The following is a 21,480-nucleotide window of genomic DNA, read 5'->3' on the forward strand; positions in this document are numbered from 1 at the left end:
GCAAGATCGATTACAACAACCCTAAATCGATTACAATAGAACTCGTTTACAATTGCTTCAAATCGATTACATTAACCCCAATCCGCTTACAAGATCAGTCGCATACAGTGGTAGGCCGAATACAATTGATGAACCCAGAACAAGTCTGTTACAAAGATGAACACCCATCAATTCGATTACATTGTAATCGAGTCCCATAGGAGCTCGATTACAATGCATGCAGATGAATTGCACCAGAACGATTACAATGTCTCGATGTCCACACATAGGGGATAAAGACAATTGAAATGGGTTGGGAAACAGGTGGGCTTTATACTACAAGCCCAACTGAGGGATTAGAAGGATTGGGCCTGTTATTTTTGGACTTGATATAATCACGGGTGGGCCTTATCCATGCTAACTGGGTTGATCCGATGCAAAATAAACCGAACTAGCCGACCTTGTCAATCCCGCTAAGTTTCATAGCTAAAACCGCTTTAGTATTGTAAATTTAAAAGGCACAGTTAACTCCGTTAAAATTATAAAACAAAATATAAATAATAAATAATAAGGTTTAATAATCATTTTATTAAATCTAGTTAACTAATATTAACTTGGATAGAAAGTGGGATGAATCTAAATAACATGGGTTGTTATCTACTTAACTCAGCTAACCTCGTTAGCTCAATTAAGTTAATTTAGAAATCTTCATTAAATAGGGAGACCCCGCTAAATCAATGAGCCTTGAGTAATGAGCTTATTTAACCTCATTAACTAATTTAGCTTAATTCACTAACTTGGTTAGCTATGTTAATCGGTAATATGATACATTAACACACATATATATATATATATATATGTTAACATTTAGCCGAGCTCAGTTAAAGAAGGGAATCAAGATTAACGGAGAAAGAAACATGATCCAAATGAGTTTCTAGCCCCATTTCTGTGTTATGTTTTCGGGGTTGTGTGCATACTTGATGTGATTGTTAACACATTTATCCTGAGTGATAAGTGTATGCATTATGTGATTATGTGAAAGGTAAGAATGATTGTTTGTCGGTACGTGAACGATCTTCGGATATTGCACGTACTGTCAAATGATAATGTTATGTATGAAATATGAATGATATGTATGTATGTTATGAATGAATGTAAGAGATAGAAAGGTAGAAAAAGGGTCTGGACCCTAATAATATCCAAGGCAGAAAAGGGACCGAGCCCTTTAATAATCTCGGGGCAGAAAAGGGACTGGACCCTAATAATATCCAAGGCAGAAAAAGGGACCAGACCCTAATAATATCCGAGGCAGAATAGAATAATGTAAAGTAGAAATTTGAATAAAGTATGAAGGTAAGTATATATATATATATATATATATGTTATGAACGAAGTATGAAAGTATGAATCAAAGTATGTAAGTACGTATGTAATGTATGAAGGTAAGTATATATATATATATATGCTCTCAAACCATCCTATTTGCATAGAACAATATATCATTAATAGACAATAATAACCAAATTAATCATGCATATACATTCATACACACATTGCGATCAAAGGGCCGTGTCTAATTGCTTTGCATCAGCTCGTCGAGGTCGTTTTTATCAAACCCTACCCGTCCATTCTTGAATCTAATTCACCATCGATTGGTCGTCTTTGCAGGTAATCACAAATTGTTTTCAGATCGCCTTTGGTTGTATAACAATAACCCTATGGTGATTTAAACCAACATACAATGAATTGATCGATTTTAGAATTAGGGTTTATTATCAATTTGGGGGAAAATACAGTTTCTATATTTAAATCTTTGTTGTGAATGTTTAATATCAAAAGCTGCAGACCAGATGGTTGTGCTTGTTCGTTAATGGGTTGTGCCGGCCACCTGCCCGGGTTCGAATCCGGCAGTAGCCAGATATGGCCATTTTTTTTATTTATTATTTATTTTAAAAAGTAAATGATTTATAAGAAATTATAATTAATATTAATTACCAAACAAACATTATTTATATTCAAACCAACATCTTGGAGTTTGTCTCTTGTCGAACCTCGTAAAAGCTTTCCGTTATATATATATATATGTATGTGTGTATTATAAGTATATTCTTTTATATATAATATTAAATTAGCATTACTTTATTAAAACCCAACACCAATATTGGTGTTTTCTCGTCATTAAATGTCTTTATAAATCTGCTTATACTAATTAATTTTAAATATATATTATATAAACGTATTAAGTAGATTTTCCTTAAAAAGTTTATACAAAATATTTATTTACATCTTACTACATATTATATCTATTATGGTTATCTATTTATTTATACTAGTATCTTATTTATTCAAATAATTAAAGGTATATCTCACTTTATATTTAATTAAATTATTTAATTTAGATTTTATTATTTCAAGCATATCTTATATTAATTAAATTATTTAAGTATTTAATATTATATCATGGGTAATTATTAGGGAATATATAATTTTTAAGACTAATGATTCTAACTATATAAATCAATCATACAAATAAAAAAATTACAATCCCAAAACTAACTCAACTCCATCGAAATCTTAATTTATTAAATTATGGTATATCTTCATAATTAATTTTATTATCATTAATAACTAGGAACACTTGTCATCGCATCCCGAGAAGTTCGGACTCATTTAACTTACTTTCTATCACCGTTTCATTTTCTACTTTATCAGGTGAGTAATCACTCCCCTATTTTACTTGTTTTCAAATGTTTTGGGGACACTTGCGTACCATTTATCATATTATTTATCTTATTATTTCTCAAACGCAAACTGTGATCTTTGTGCTGTGTATCAATTGATTGATTGCATGTTACTTGCTATTTGCTTACTTGCTTACTTGAATAGCATTCGAAGAGGTCCAACATAATCTCATTATAGTATGATCATACGACCGTCGTAGTGGCCGGAGCCCGATCGCATTGGCAATGGTTTCACCGACACCTCATTTTTGGTAACCAATGCCCATTCGCATGGCAACGGTTTAGCCCTTTCTTTATGGTTGATTGTTTATGTATGTGCTATGGTTTAATTGGTTATACTCACAGATCACAGTTTTGCCTATTTTTATTCACTTATATTATTATATATATTATTACCATTTTTGTTTGTGTCAAAATTGGTGATCTACTCACTCAACATGTGTTGTTGACAAACATATATTTTGTACGCATTTGCGGGTTATAGATTTGGATTGCTTATCGAACTGAAGCTCACAAAAAGATGACTTTAGGATAAAACGTATACAAGAATAGTTGGTTTTGTAATTGTAATTTACTTTATTTTTGTTGTATATGAATGTTGTTTGATAATAAATAAATTAATTATATATTGTCGCTTTATAATTTAATGCTAGTAACCTTGTGAGCTGTGACAATCAGCTCACGCCCCGACATTTTCGCCTTAGGTTGGGGTGTGACAGATTGGTATCAGAGCCGAATGTTTAAGATAGGTCGTTAGTGGTGCCTTAGTAACATGCTTAGGAACCCCATACGTGCTTATTTGTTTACCAGATGTGTTCTATTTGGTTGTTTACAGCTTACGTAATTACTTGTTAGATTAAATACTTATTTAACTGCTTAACTAATTGTTTATTTTATTGTCATGCACACACACAACTCCGAAGCTATGCTTCACTCTCAAAATATATTATTACTCCGAGACTGTGTCTCATCCTCAAAATATATTTATAACTCCGACGCAATGCCTTATTCCCAAATATATATTTACATTTAAATTTTTGTTGGTTGTTTTCGTTGACGGGAATTTCTTTTAGGATTCCTAAGTTTTGTTTTTACCTTTTTAGTGTTTACCGTAACCAGTTAACGGTTACATTTTTTTCCATTGCGTTTTATTGTTATTATTTTATTACTTTTTAAATGTCTGGTCGGGTGAAAAATCCATGGGACGCCATGGACACGCCAACTATTCATTTTCACAATTATTATATTTACGATATTTGGTTGGAGCATTATCATGAGTGATGATACACGAGACACTTCAACTACTCATACTTACACTTGTCATTCGTTATTTAGTTTGGTCGGTTAAAACGACACGTAACACTCATGGACCAACAAAATATCATGACTAAGCTCATGAGAAACCCAATATATCGAGAAACTAACGTTATTTTTTTTATTTGTTTATGTATTTTATTTTATTTGAAACAAGTTACGATTTGACTCAATTACTTAATTATTTAATTACATCGAACCAAGACTTACTAATTCAATCCATTCACATACTCACAAATATTTTTACTTCCATAACGGAGCACAAATCATTCACTCACTGGGACTCTGTTATCACAAATCCATCTAAACAACTTACTATTTAATTATCTAATCGGTTATCTCGCACTCATAATATCACATTCACAAATTATCAAGAGCAATTAATAACTATTTTCTCATACGCATATTACAACATCATCAAACTATCAAATATAATAAAAGTATTATTAAATACCTTAATATTTGAACAATATCTCTCATGTTCACGATTATCACGTTATCAATTAACGAACTTATCACAAGTAACTCAATACCCCCAATAACTTTCAATTACATCTCAGTTATCACCCTCAAATTTTAAGTATTAACATTTTAATTTGTTATGCTGCGACAAAAAAAATCTCATATCAAATCACCTCATTGATTATATCACTACTTAACAAATTGTCGTATAGATTATCTCATTTATATTTTGACTTATCCTTAAGTCATGATTAACGCTAGCACAACTTATGTCAAATATCAGTATTTCCTTAATAACTATTAAAAAATTTACACAACTTACTATTTATACTCATTTAATCTCAATTTACATAATTATAGAAGGATTTCTACATCAAACAATATAGATCATATATTCTCTACATCCGCTTTATGACCACAAGTACTGTCAAAGAGATAGCTCCTATAATCTCTAGGGTATAAATTCAAACTCAAAACGTTAATGCAATCAATTTAATTTCGTTCACTAATTTCTTTCAGAAAAATTTCTATTCATTTACCCTTACTCACCCTCATAATGACGCATTGTTCTTTACTAATTCTCGCCGAGTTAAAATTATATCGGCACCGTACCGTACTACCCATGCTCATTTAGCTTAAACCTATCTACTCTATGCCTTTCAGGCTTTCTTCATGTAACAAAGTAGTTTTCGCTTATTCGATTCTAGACCCACAAGACTTAATTTTATCAAGCTTACCTTTGTCAAACCTCATTTTCACAAACCTATTCGAGGTGCCCAAATCATTTGATCTCAATTTTTTAAGATTTCATAAGCTCAATTAACAAAGGTGTTTTGAATCAAACCAATCGTAGTTATGTTTTCACAAAGAAGATTTTTTATCGTCTTCATCATTTTTGTCTAAACGTATTTTGTATTCAGTTATACCTTAAACGATTGATTGTCTAAATTAGTTATTTTGGAACAAACCCACTTGGAAAATCCATCATTTTAAGTACCTTTTTCGCATACAATAAAATTTTTCTTATCTTTCCAAAGATCAATATCGTTGGTTGCCATACTTATCTATACGTTTGGTTTTACTTAATCAAAATTATAGGATTTGGTTCATTAAAATTTCGTCAACTAATCAAATTATATAGATTCTCATAAATCGAAACAATTTTTTTCTCTTTTCTCAATTCTAAAAGACACAATTTCGACAGTCAGTTATTAGTTGACCATATTATTCAATTTGTCATTTCTCATCTACCTTATTTGCATATTAAATTATTGACAATGTGTCAATTTCTACTCTCAACTTTGATTTTTAACGTTTGTGTACGTCGTGTATTTATTGATCTCATGCATTGCAATTTACCTTTTATCTTATAAATTTTTATCGTTGAAATTGAATTGTTATAGTTCTATTATTAATCGAACTTGCCCTCATTTAAACAAAAATTATTTCCGCTATGGAATTTTATTTTTCATTATTTAAATTAATTTTCATAATTAAAAAAACGAATTTTATTGAATTTCCACGGTGATTTAATTGGAACTTTATTATTAATTTTTACTATTATCTAATGACATTTGCACGATTGTTGTCGAAAACCTGCGGTGATTCGTGAATATCCGCTTCCCAATTTCATCTATTTAAGGTTTGCATTCTCAATTACTACTACCAGTACTTTAATATTATAATTCTACCTCGAATGTTGCAATATTTAAAAAATTTCACAGGTTATTATTCGTCTACAATTATCAATTAATTCCTTTATAAACTTTTGTTGATGTTATTCTTGCAATCATAGAATTTTTGGTAAGTTCACATAAATTTGTTAGTTGGCTCGTATCCCCACTCTCTTTCTTCACAATCGACCTTGTCGACGCATCATATATCCCAACTTCAATGTTTCCGTTTCTCTTAACTTTTAAGTTACTTTAAAATTTTCACTAATTTCATTAATCAAACTTGAAAGTTCACATAAATTGCGTTATTAGAAATATTTGATAAAATCTTCCGACTTTACACTTATAATAAATCAACTCCCAATGGTCTTATAATATGTTAACACTTTCCTCATATTTATAATAAATTAATAACGTTACGTCAAAATTCGCTCGATATGTTTCACTTGCCATCACTATTCAATTCAATCCTCATATCGTTCGGTACCCAATGCTATCGTTCGGTTATTTTGTTAATACTTTCCATGTACTACAAGCATTCCACATAGCCTATCCCATCTAATTCTAAACCCCATGTTATGACGTTTGCTCAATCTTATACCCTGCTACATGTAATTGCTACAACTATGAAAATCCTAGTCGCCTACGCCATGTGTGTTCCCGATTCAGTCATATCCATCAAGCTTAGAACCCTACTTTGCGACCTAATCAAAATGTTTCAATCCAATCAACTTCAAATATTCAAATTTTTACTGATCTAATTAATCAAGTTATTTTAAATCAGATAAAATCAAATCAATCATAACTAAGTTTATCAAAAAAGATGCCTTTTTTACTTTTATCTAAGCATACCCTACCTTTCTCAATCGTATATTACAATAAATCTTTATTCGACTTTTGGATTTAAACAATTATAATATTAATAGTTATTAATTTTTTAGTGATTATGCTCATGTAATAAAAAAATCTATCTTTCAAAAGACAATTGCCTATAAATATAGTACTCATAGTTTATCTCTTGCCCTCATTTATCTCAATTTGCTTCACTCTCAACCCTAAGGAATCATTTTCTTTTCAAACTTCAAAGGATTTATAACTTTTATCAAAGGACGTTTTAGAAATTTTAATATTTTTTTACAATAAAATAAATTCCATTCATTTTAGCAATATTTTACACAAAGACGATCTTCTATACATAACCAAAACATATTGTTAGTGCATGGTTTTGCGTCTTGAGTCTTTGTATTTATCGTTAACGTATTTGCCATTTTGTTTAATGTAATAAACAATTATTTATCTAGTTAGTTCATTAATGTAACGTCTAGTTCGCTAAGGTTTTTTAGCGAACTAAGACTTAAGTTAAGTTCCCCTGATTCGTTAAGGATGTTTAACGAATCAGGGGGTGATTCGTTATGTTATTTACTTTGTAATGTATGTAACGAAGCGGACTCTAATTCGTTAGGGGATGTTAACGAACTAGGTCCGTCTTCTATTTATACATGAACACTGTTCACGAGTTATTTAAGTTTTGAGAGTAATTAACGAAGTGCTGTCCAAATCGCTCTCGACCTTCATCTTAATATTATTCACACATACAACTACTAATACTGATAATATATAAACATATCATATACAATCAAACGTAATTATGAGCTAGATCCGTATTAAAGTATTAATCGTATTAACACAGATCCGAGATCTGTTTGAAGATTGATTCCGGGTTTCCAACAAGTGGTAACAGAGCTTTTGGGGCTCAATTACACTTGATTTGGTAGTTTATTTAGAGTATTGGACTGATAATTAGTATTATGTATTGCTAGTGTTCGGTTTGATTAATTTTGGATCAATTTGAGGTTAATTGATTGAATTATGGACGGTTTGGACTGGATTTGAGTTGGTTAAGGTATAGGAAAGGTTTGGAGAATCGGAATTAGAGATTGGTTTGGTTTTGGTTTGAATCGGTATTGGTTCTGTTTTTAGCCGAAACAGAGGATTGGTTTTGGTAAAATTGGATTCGAGAAATGTGTTAATCGGTTACGAGTATTGTTGATTTGGATTCGCGATTGGTTTGCGAGTCTTTTGGTACTCTATTTGTGAAATTTGGTTACAAATTGAGGTACTATTACGAATTTGAGTTTATGAGTTTCTGGGTTTTGAGTTCTTCATTTCCAAAAAATCTGGAAATTATCTTTGAAGATTTGAGGATTTGAAGATGACTATGATTCGTTATCATCTTTATGGTGATTCGTCATCTTGGTCACATTGATTCGTTAATAAATTTAGTCAATTCGTTATAACATTCAAGTGGTTCGTCAATCAGTTCGCTAACTCATCTGATTCGTGTCTAACAGATTCGTGTGACACGTGTCTACCTTGTGATTTGTGTCATAACAACCTTTGCCACGTGGCATTCGGTGTCAGAGTTTGTTACAAACCGTTGTAACAACCTGATTCGCTATTAGTTGATTCGTTATCAACTATAGCTGGTTCGTTATCTATTTCGCTAAGTCTTTCTTAGCGATTCGTTACTGAAAACCTTCTAATTCTCTAAGGTTACACTTAGCAATTCGCTAGCCGATTCGTTTGGTCAATTCGTTAGTTGGACTCATTCGTTGACCATTTGATTCGTTAACCATCAGATCCGTTGTTTGATTCGTTACCTGATAAACCTCAACTTCGTTAAAGTTAATTCATTGATCAATGTTCACAGTTCGCTATTACTGTTTACAGTTCATTACAGTCACTGTTTACCATTCGTTAACCTTATTTTTCAAAATTAACCCTTGAATTTTGAAACTTGTTCAAAATGGCTGCTATGTATGCACTAGCCTCATAGAATATGTTAATGCAACAAATGTTGCAACTTGATACCGATATAGGTTCACATTCGAAATGTCCAAGATTGATGAAGTTTAGTGACTTTGCCAAATAGGAACCTCGGTTTCATGCTCATCTAGGATCAGTTCATCCTGACTGTTCTTATTGTTTAGATGAAGTTTATATCGTTCCTATGATTGGGGATGAGACTATCGGATTCAGACCAAAAGCTATATCTCAATACTCACATGAAGAGAAGAAAGCATTGGAAATAGAGATAAAAGCCTATTCTACTCTACCTCTAACCATGGCTTTACCTGAAAATATCTTTCACCAAGTGGGTAGTATAAAAATCTGTGCCTCTTTGTTTCAACATATTCGAATGAGAAGTATGGGAAACATGGCTGAAAGCAAAAAGGTGATGCTTAAGTTTCAATTCAGAAACTTTAATTTACTCAAAGGTGAGACGGTTGAATAAATGACAACGAGATTCAATCACTTGATTGTAGAAATGGATAAAATGAAGTTGGAAATTTCTGAGATTGACAAGATTGATACTATTAAGAGTGCACTACCAAGTTTGTACTCTACTTTTCTAATGGTATTAAAAGAAAACAGTTATTTCAATGAAGACTTGACTACAAGTGAGTTCTTACAAAAGATTGAAGCTCGTGATTATGATCTCAAGTGTCAAAAATCATCCAAGGAAAGTCAAGATCCTGCTTTCTATGGTGGTAGCATGCCTCTAAGTTCAACAATTTCACCGATCACTGCTTTTCTTACCCAGAATGCAAGAGAAAATGAAACAACCATCTATAGTGATCCTAGAGCATGTTTTTATATTGCAGGTAATTCTGGGTCACCAAATGTGTCTTCTGGTTCTGGAACTTTCATGACTTCTTACGAAAATCTGGTGAGTAGCAAGATTGCCACTAGTGATCTGACTGATGAAGACTATGATCAGATTGACCCAGATGACTTAGAAATCATGGATTTAAAGTGGAACATGGCAATGATTGTTCGTAAGGTGAAAAGATTTATGCAAGGAACCAGAAAAGATCTTCCTGCCCTGAACAAGAAGTTGGGATTTGATAAATTAAAGGTGAAATGTTATAATTGTCAAGAATTCGAACATTTTGCAAAAGAATGTGACAAACCGAAAAAGGAGTATACTGGTCCTCGTGGTCAAAATCAAAATTCTTCAACACCACGAGGTAATGATGCTGAGAATAAGCCATCAAGTTCTGGGTCACAAGCAATGTTAGCTAATGGAGATGATTGGTCACAACGACTACTGTGTAACGATACTCAAGCTAATTTGGCTTTGTTTGGGCTGACTCAAGAGTTTCATGATGCAAGTGAAAGTGAGTTGTCTTTTGATAATGATTCTGGATCTGATTCTGATGACTCCTGTGACAAACCTACAACTGTCTTTGCATGCATGGCTAAGATCAGTGAGGTTAGTCATTCTATTTCTGCTACATCATCGGTTAAAGTAAATTGTGTTGAATGTGAATCTAACAATCCTAAGTTAGAATATTTAAAGAATCACAATGACAATTTAGTGAGAGAAATTGCCTCACTAAAAGACACTTATCGACAATCTCTCGAATCTCAAATGAGATCTCGTGAAAAGATTGAAGCATTGTCGACAAGTAACCTTGATCTCAAAGCTGAGTTATCTGTAAAAATGACAATTAATGACCAAAAGTTTCAAGAAATTTTGAAACATCGTTCAAAGATAACCGAGCTTGAGAATGAGGTTCTTGAGTTAAAGAACAAATTGGGTAAATTTTGAAATTCTTCTTTTCTGTTGAATGAAATTATAGAAGTTTCTGGAAAACAAAAAGATTCAAAGAAAGGTATAGGTTTTGTTGAAATTCCTCCACCGTTTCACAATGATTATAAAATTAATCCTTTTGCTCCAACTGAGGAAGATGTTATTCTTAAAGAACCTGTGATTTCAAAAAAAAGCAAAACCTGTTATTACTAAAGATCTTAAAACCCAATCTTCAACTCAGAAACCTCATGTTCAAAGCAACAAAGTTTTTGTTGAAAATGTTGACAAAGTTATCATTGAGGACGTGTTCGAACCTGAAATTATACACAAGAACAAGAATATTCCAAGTTCTAATCACATACTTTGTGAACCTCATGAATTTGAGGAGGCTGTGTATGGTTCGCACATAACCAAAGTGAAACAAGATGCTCGTGTTAATGTCAAACCAATGAAGGTTAAGAAATCAGAAAAACCCAAAATTTCTGATGAAGACTTGTTGTGTTTCATAAATCCTAATGCATCTAAGCCATCATCTGCTCGTGTGTTTAAGTTAAAGGGGATGGACACGATTTTCACTGAGAAAGACATTCAAATAAGTATCATTAAACCTGAACTAATTGAGAGTGTGTTTCACAATGAAACTTCCAAGGTTCGTGAACTTGAACATCAATATGCTCTAGCGAAAACATCAGTTTCATCTGATCCATTGACTAAAGCAAAGCAAGTTTTAAAACAAGCTAAGAAAATTCAATTTGTGAAGTCAACTGGGACAGATTCGTTGAAAAGTTTTTCAAATTGTTCTAATTTAGATTTTTACTTGAAAAAGAAATCTGAATTATCTGATGATTTTGCTAAGAGCATAACCAAAAATGTGAGTCATCATTCATCATCTGTGTAACATGTTCCAACTAATTCTCAACATCAACATGTTGACAAGCGAAGCTGTTTCCTTTGTGGTCAACAAGGTCATGTAGTAAGAAATTGTGGCCAGAAGAACTATCAGAATCTTCATCCTTTTATCAAGGACCATTCCAAACCGGTTTCGTTGGTAAAGGAGATTCTGAAACGACCTGTGTCATATGCTGATGATACTCATATTATGTTCTCGAATGTACATCCTCGAAAAGTTGTTCATGTGAATGAAACCCATGGTTCTGTTAAACCTAAGTTCATTCCAATTGAACCGTTATGCAAAAATGTTAATTCAAATGTAGTTCAAGCTGCGTATCTAAGACGAAAGTCTAATAAACCTGTAACTTATTCTCAAGTTGCTGAACAACAATTGAATGCAACTAAGGTTAAATTTTCTCAAGAAAACCAAAAGGTGCCCAAGACCGAGGCCTGGGCTGCCTTTTTGAACTAATCACTTTCATTTGTGTGTAGGGTACATCCAAGACCTCTTCTGGTGAAAACTGGATCATGGATAGTGGATGTTCTCGTCATATTACTGGGAATCTCAACCTCTTAACAAATGTGAGAAATATTCAAGGGTGTTATTTGGTGTTTGCTGGGAATTCTGGGGGTATGATTACACAGGAAGGTGATGTTTCGAATCGGAAGATTACTTTTGAGAAAGTTAACTATTGTGATAAAGTGGATCATAATTTATTGAGTGTGTCGCAAATCTGTGATAAGCAATACACTACAGTATTTACAGATAAAGAGTGTCTGATTTTAAAACCGGGTTATGTGATTCCCGAGGACATGGTTGTCATGCGATCACCTCGATCAAATGATATTTATGTCTTGAATATAAATTCTAAAGTATCTACATCGATCGAAACGTGTTTTGTCTCGAAAGCAACCGAGAAAGATTCAGTTCTTTGGCATCGAAGAATGGGTCATATACATGTTCGAAAGATGAACTACCTAATGACAAATGATCTGGTAGAGGGTGTGTCATTGAAGAATTTTAAATTATCCGATCACTGTGTTGCTTGCAAGGAAGGCAAACAGAAGAAGAAACCGCACCCATCTAAGTTATTAAATTCCATTGATACTCCGCTTGAACGACTTCATATGGATTTATTCGGTCTAGTGAATCGTGCGAATATTTCTGGAGATTGGTATTGCCTAGTTGTTACAGATGATTATTCACGATATTCATGGGTCTTGTTTATGAGTCAAAAGATCAAGCACTGGGTCTTGTTCAAAATCTAATCACTAAGATAAAATCACTATACAAACAGAAAGTGAGGAGAATTCGAAGTGACAATGGTACCGAATTTAAAAATACTGTATTAGATTTCCTTTGTATACAAAAAGGAATTCATCGAGAATACAGTGCCCCATATGTACCACAACAGAACGGAGTAGCTGAAAGAAAGAATAGAACGTTGATTGAAGCTGCTAGAACGATGCTTGCTGATTCAAAGCTTCCTGTCTAATTTTGGAATGATGCGGTGAATACTGCTTGTTATACACTCAATCGAGTTCTAACTGTTAAAAGACTCAAGAAGACCAGTTATGAATTATTGAATAATCGTAAACCTACTTTAAAGTACTTGGAACCGTTTGGGTGTCCTTGTACCATGCTGAAAAAGGACGTGGGAAAGTTTGATGAAAAAGCCATTAAGGGTTATTTCTTGTAATATGCGTCACCTAAGAAAAGAGTGTTTAACTTTACGTCCGGTTGTGTTGAAGAATGGTACCATGTGGACTGTCAAAAGTACACTACTCCTTCTCAAGGAAAAGGTCCCGACTGGATGTTTGACTATGATGGCTTATTTAATTCTTTTACTCCAACAACCGATCATCCAGATGAAGATTTAGTTCGTGCTTATTTTGAAGAACATTTGGAAATTCCAAGGTTTGCAAGTTCAAATGATGTTGAAGCTCCAATTTTTGCTCCAACTGAAGAACCTAACAATGAGTCTCCTGTTCACTATGATAATGCTTCTACTTCATCTGATGATAATGCAGTTGTGGATCAAGTTATTGAACTTGACAGTTATGTTTTATCTCCTGAATTGGGTGAACATTACACTAATTTATTTGAAAATGTTGCTGTTTCTGGAATCCTACTCTCAGGATTCATAATTACCATCCACAAGAAAACATTATTGGAGAACTTGATGTGGGAGTTCAAACACGACATCAAGTTGCTTCATCAAGTGAAAATAATGTTCTATGTGCCTATGTTGACTTACACTCGTCTGGCATTGTAAATCTTGCTAAATTTATTTGTTTTCTATCTCAAGTTGAGCCAACAACTCCTCGTGTGGAACTTCAAGATCCTTCTTGGGTAGAAGCCATGCAAGAAGAATTACAGCAATTTGCACGTTTAGGTGTTTGGGATCTTATCGATAAACCTGCTAGAGTCAAGAAAGCGATTCCGACTAAGTGGGTATATAAGTTTAAGAAAGACGATCGTGGGGTAATTGTGAGAAACAAGGCATGTTTAGTGGTGCAATGTTTTCATCAGCAAGAGGGTATTGATTACACTGAAGTATATGCTCCAGTTGCAAGATTAGAGTCGATTCGAATCTTTCTGGCATATGCTGCTTACAAGAATATTAAAGTTTATCAAATGGATGTCAAGAGGGCTTTTCTCAATGGTGAACTTCATGAGGAAGTGTTCGTTTTACAGCCTCCAGGTTTTGAAGATCCTGATTATCCTGACCGTGTTTACCGATTAAACAAGGCATTATATGGTCTACATCAAGCCCCGAGAGCTTGGTATGGCACGCTCGCCGACCATCTGACGGATGGTTTCAAACGTGGAACTGTTGACTGCACTTTGTTTTATAAGAATATTAGTGATGATCTTCTCCTAGTTCAGATTTATGTTGATGACATAATCTTTGGGTCTACAAATGACACATTGTGTAAGGAGTTCGAGAAATCTATGCAAACCAAGTTCGAGATGAGTTCGATGGGAGAGATGAATTTCTTTTTAGGGTTGTAGGTTCATCAGTCTGCGAAGGGAATCTTCATTCATTAGACAAAATATGTGAACGACGTCTTGAGCCGATTCAAGATTACTGTCGGAAAAATCCCCTCTACTCCTCTTCCCGCGGGTCACAATTTATCACCGGATGAATTGGAGGATACCGTTGATCCGACCCTCTATCGTGCTATGATTGGTTCTTTAATGTATCTTACTGCTTCTCGACCCGACATAATGTTTGATGTTTGTTTATGTGCTAGGTACCAAGCTAGTCCCCGAGTGACTCACATGGCAGCGTCAAGCATATTCTGTAATCTCTAAGGGGAAATCCTGACATCGGGTTACGGTACTCTAAAGATGATACTTTTGATCTTACCGCTTATTTAGACTCAGACAATGGAGGATGCAAGATTAATTTCAAATCTACTACAGGGGAATGTCAATTCTTAGGAAGTCGGCTTGTTTCCTGGCAGTGTAAGAAGCAAACAACGGTCTCCACTTCAACCGCCAAAGCTGAGTATGTTGCAGCCTCGAGTTGCTGTTCCCGGGTTTTGAGGATACAACAACATCTTCGCTACTACGGTTTGAAGTTTCTTACTACTCCCATATTGATTGATAATTCTGCTGCTATTAGTATCACTAAAAATTCCGTACAACATTCTAAAACGAAACATATCAAAATTCGATATCATTTTATACGGTATTGTTATGAAAAGAAATTAATTGACCTTGAGAAAGTACATACTGATTTTCAAAAAGCCGATCTATTTACTAAGGCCTTTGATAAAACACGTTTTCAATTTTTGCTTGGTTTAAATGGATTGAAGACCCTTACTGAGATTCTAAAATTAGGATGATTATCTTTTAGTTTAGTCTGTTTTAGTTTCAATTTTATTTTGTTTTTAGGTTTTAGGGGGTGAATCTTAGAAAAATATAAAAATATTGTGCTTTTTGTTTGTATAGATAAAACCCAAAAACATTAGAAAATTTTGAAAAATCAAAAATATTATGTTCTTTCTTCCTGTTTTATTTTAATATTTGAAAAACCAAAAACATCTTAAAATTAGAAAATACCAAAAAGATTGTGATTTCTGTTTGTACACAAAATTTTGAAAAAGTCAAAAAGAATGTGAATTTCTTGTTTATAAGGAAAAATCCGAAAATACAAAAAGATTGTGTTTTAGTTTGTAAAGAGAAAAACAAAAAGATTTTTGCTTATGTTCGCTGAAAATTACGTCATTTGCTTCTATTTTGAAGAACATATACTTGTATATGTTTAATCCTGATAATTTCTCGTAAATATTCGGTTAGCCATTTATCTGATAAATGGAAAGTACTGGGGACATTCGTTAAGCTTTCAACTTTATTTTCTCGCAGAAAATTTTATCAGTTATTTAAGTTTTGGAGCATGCTTGCATGTTTTGATCCTGTTATCTACCTGTAGATGGATAGGATCGCCATTTATCTATAGACTCAAAATAACTGAGGTGATTAAATTCATTTTGTTTTATGCTCCTCAAATTTTTGAGTTTTGAAGCAAAAAGAGAAAATGATAGTACATTGATTATTTGACCCCAAATCCAGAAAGAAATAAGCTTAAAAGACTGTGTGCTTAGTCATTGGTGCATTGATAGTTCTTAAACAAGCTGTTAGAGTAAAATAAGTAATATAAAACTAAAGAAAAGCCAAATTGAAAGAGGTGTTAGTCTCAAGCAAAAGTCTCGGTGAGGATGACAGAAATGTAATAACTGGTCATACTCAAGCCTTATAGTTGTTGATCACCCAAAAATATAATAAAGCAAATAACAAGCGTTAGGATTCTGGACACTGTGAGTCTTTATGCGGCTTAATCATCTGGGTATTCATATGCATGAATATTTCACTCTATTTTAGAGCAAACCCATAGTCATTAAACTTGATCACTGTTGTACTTCGTACAATCCAAATTACTGACTTGATCAAAATCCGCTGTTAGTCATACAACTGTTCCTCCCTTGCGCGCGTCTCAATACCAATAAGAAACGGACCCCAGGGAACACAATGTATGTAAGCCGACAGATGGACTCGTGCATACTCACTCACAGTAAAGGAAACTTAATGCATTGCTCAAAATTTCACAATTGGCATTCAAAAATTTTGATCAACACTATAATGGTTTAAGTCAAGTTGGGGTGATTTGGCAAAAATCAAATTAAGCTTGAACCGAGATTAGAGGCTGATAGTTTCTGATATTCTGTGTGCTAATTGAATCATAAATCATATCAGAAAAATGCTCAAAGGTTTGTTATAAGATTTAAGTGGACAAAAATATCAATGACCGACTTAATGCCAGTCATAATATCGCTGAAATATAAAACTATGATGGAAGGGCAGTTTGGTCAATTTGATTCTCTGCTCAAACTCAACAAAAACACAAAAATATGTACTGCTTTTGAATAATCATAGAAAAACACAAAAAGAATGTCTATTTTTTCTAAAGTTCGGATATTTCTGTACATACATTCTTTAATTTCTTACAAAATACCAAAAATATTTTACTTTTTCTTTTTACATATTATTTATCTTTTAAGTTATGTTTCAAAAACGTGAAACGTCTTTAAAGTATTTGATTATCGAGATAAAGGTCCTCGGTAATTCTTTTTAAGTTAAATCATTTATTTATTAATTGGATAATATTTTATAAATTCGTTATTTAATTCATTTAATTATTTAAGCTATAAATTAAATAATGGTCAATTCGTTAGTTTTGGATAACGAATTAGGATTGTGTTTTAACGAACTACTTTATAGTTCGTCCCTCTAATTCGCTTCCGCACTCTATAACAAAATGCATCCAATTCGTTATGCATAATTAACGAATCAAGATAGGATTTGAAGATTAATTCGTTATACCAGGTATTAAAATAAGGGTAACGAATCTGTTTGATTCGTACATAGGGAAGCGTGTAAGGACTGTGTATAAAGGACAACTGTGAACCAATTCATCCTTCACTATTCTTTCACCTTCCATATACCTAAAGTCACCATATTCAAATTTTTTCTGATTTTCTTGACCTTCGAATTTTGAACATTTGAGTATATCACTGTGTTCGTAAGGTATAGATTATCACTTCTATGTGATTTTCGTCAAAAATGACGCTGTGTTGATAGGTTAATTGTGCAATTTTGTTATAAGGGTTAATGTTCTTTAAAACCTCTGCTTAATCGACATCATACTGTGTTATTATAGTGTATTTTGATTTCATTATGGTCGAAATGTGATTCCGAGACCCTGGGTAGACTTTAATCAAAGGTTGATTATTGTTTGCCGGGTCGATTTATTGTTAATGTTTTCGGGGTTTTAGGCTCTGTTTAACTCTCCAAGTATCCTTAATTATTTCACGGTGTTGAGCCTCAATCTCAACACCATGTGCTTCGTATTGTATTTCCGAGTTGGCTAAACCTGTGGATTCGGTTATCCAACGACGATTATGGTTTAATTGATGTTGGGTTCATGTTGTTGACTTTCAGTGTTCATATTTATTTTGACTTTGACCAGGATTCTCAAACATTGAGTCTAATTATTGACCATTCGTTAACCTTAGCGAATTAGAACTGCTTCGTGTCCAATTCGTTAAGGATGAATACGAATTAGCTCAGGGAATCACTTTCTCAACGAATCAATTATGGATTCGTTACAATTGGAACGAACTGGGATTTAATTCGTTAATAATTATAGTTAATTCGCTTGGTCTAATTCGTTAACATATTTACCTGAACGCGAATCAATTGATTCGTTACATGTGTGTAACGAATCAGAATGATAATCACACGAATGACACTTCATTTTTAATTATTTAATTAAATTTAATTAACTTTTGAAATTAATAAATTATTTCAACCGTCTAAACGCGTAAATATATTGATTACACACAACATATAAAATTAAATACACCATCTATAGATAAATAGATATATAAATGTTACCTGTAATTTATGGCTCCACATTACTTAAACTCGTTTAAATTTGATTCAGTTTGCATGGCCGATCAAATGGACCAAGATCCACCTGTTGCTCCTCAAGAATTAGGTCAACCTCAAGTTCAAGAGCAACCTCAGGAACAACAAGAGGTTCAATTGCTATCATACGATAAGAAGCACAACATATGTGCTTATGTTAATTCAGATGTTGCTGACGTAGCCACTTTTGGAGATATTCTGGCATTTTTACGAAGTTCAGTAATACTTTATGCCATAACTGCCAGACCTACTGTTTATCTGAGTATTATTAGGCAGTTCTGAAATACTGCTGAATTCGTTGAGGCTGAGAACCACATTCGAGCTACAATCAATCAAACCCCTATTACAGTGGATGTGGATGTGGTTAGGAGGGTACTTCGGTTTGGAGATAATGATAATTACCCGAGTGTGTTTAATAAGGAGTTAATCAAGGGATTATTTAGACGTGTACGTTATGGTGGTAATATTGTGGCGTCTATGTTTAACAAAAATGGTTTATGCCCCCTTACAAGTATCTATTACACGTCCTGATTCATTGTATGGGTGGTCGTAAAGGAGGATTTGATGAATGTCGTATTAGTCTACAATCGGCATTTGTGGCACACATTCTCAACAAGCCATTCAACTTCTTGGAAATGGTCTTTGATCATTTCAAAGAGAAAGTCTAGCAAACAACTCAAACGAAGAAGTTTTTAATGTATCCTCGATTTCTGCAATTGATAATTTAAGATTTGATGCCAAACCTGGTTATTGATTGAACTTTGGTGAACGATGTGCTTCCGTTGGAACACATGAAGGCCGAAACTGTATGTCGAATGACAATTTACCGTAAGGAGAGGCCTCGGGACAAGCGAATGATTGGTCATATCATTAATCCGAATTATGTATGTCCTCCCAATGAACGCTGGATCCACGATGACTCGGATTCCGAGCGTGGGGGGGAGGTGGGAATGATGATGATGGTAATGATGATGGAGATGGTGGTAATGGTGGAGCTAGTGATGCTGCTTTTCAAGAGCAACAAGATGATGTAAATGCTGCGTTAACTGCTACCATTGCAGCTCAACGTGAACGAAAACGGAAAGCTAAAGCACCAGCGTCTAATATTCCAGCTAAGAGACGAGTTTTAGCTGGATCCGGTGTGATTATTGGTGTGCCACCGCCTCGTCAAACTTTACCTCAACGCCCGGTAGTGCCGCCTACCACTAGCACTCCAGCGCTTACATTAACAACAACGATGGTTCATCATGAGTGGTTGGGCATGATTTTACAGATGGCACTTGCTGAAATACCATTGCCCTCTGCTACAGCTTCCACTATCCCTCCAACACCATCCATGAGGCCTCCTCCTCCTCCCCCTCCTCCTAGTGATGTCTCTTTTATGAGACTTACTCGGCCTCAAGGACCAATTCAACGAGTTCATCCATCCCTGTACAACTTTCCACCGAACCGTCAAACAGATATGCTGTTAAATCTTCTTCATCTGTATGAAAACCAAATGTCTGCTGACCGTCAGAATCAAGAACGTTTATTAGAGAATCAAAGACGGATAATGATTTATATTTCATTTTGTCAAAAGGAGACTAAAGCGCTACGTGCGATTGTTGAGTCTCAGGGGGTCAAAATGAAGGAACAAGAGGATCTAATCTTGCAGTTGACTTGCAAAGAGGATGCCTTAAAGAAACTCAAGAATGATGATCAAGATCCTGACGAGTATGGTGCAGGAGGTGAGCCTAAACAAGTGCATGGCTCATCTTCCGGTGCTGGTACAAGTGGCGGTGATGACTCGGTTAAGCAGGTTGTTGTGTATCAAGATTCAACTGCAGTTAAGCCGATTGAAAGGATTGAAGCTGATACGGTCATATTTGTGGATGGATCGGGGGTGGTTAGAAGTGTGGTGAACAGGAATGAGATCGAGGTTGGTCAGTTCGTTGATAGGTCTCCAACACGGGAGCAGATCTCCATACTGCTTGGGTTGAATGATGAACAGTTAACTGTGTTAGAAACTGAGCCTAACGTTGAGGTGGTGAATGAGGAAGGTATAACAAATGATCCGTCTATTCAAATGAATACGGATTTTATTTATGAAGACGAGGACGTTGAGATGGAGGACGTCACTGCTGTGGAGTATCCTGACTTGTTTCAACACACAAACGTTGATCAAGGTGCTCCAGTGTTCGATGAACAAACGGTTAAAGCAGCTGAAGATGATTTAGAAAAGAAGTCCAAGGGTAAAAAGGTTGTGGACACTCGTTTCAACTCGATTGAGAACCTAACTGATGCCGATATTGCTAAGTGATTCAGCTACAAAGCGGCGGGTAAGATTATCAAGGCGTATCGGTATGTTGATCAAGAACGAAAAGACGTAGCTGCAGCTTGGGTCAAAGCAAACCAAGTGACCTCTTTCAAGACTGTATCCAAGGTACATGGTGATATCGTCTCGTGGCTATATGATTCCGAGCTTAAGGTATGTATAATTAAATGGGAAAAGGGAATCCAGTACTACGAAACGATAATGGACGTTCTTACACTACCGCGTTGGGATGTTCGTACCCTCACGTGTCGTCCATTTATCAATCGTGGTGGCTACCAGACAGCTGAGTGGTTTCATCAACACTTACTGTTCGAGGTTAATCATGGTTTCAAGTTCTTCAAGCCCCAGGTCCCGAGACGTAAACGTATTGACGAGATTGATCCAAGGACTGGCTGGAGGAAACTTGTTCTTAAGGTAAAGCCGCCAAAGACGATGAAGCGGGTGCCTGTGAAGATGATGCACCAACACATGCATCTTAAGTTTGACCGCTGGTACTAATGCAATCGTACTGG

Source organism: Bidens hawaiensis, unplaced genomic scaffold, assembly GCF_021521415.1.
Source record: "Bidens hawaiensis isolate Kalapana, Puna unplaced genomic scaffold, B.hawaiensis_p1.1 tig00039702_1, whole genome shotgun sequence".
Lineage (NCBI taxonomy): Eukaryota > Viridiplantae > Streptophyta > Magnoliopsida > Asterales > Asteraceae > Bidens > Bidens hawaiensis.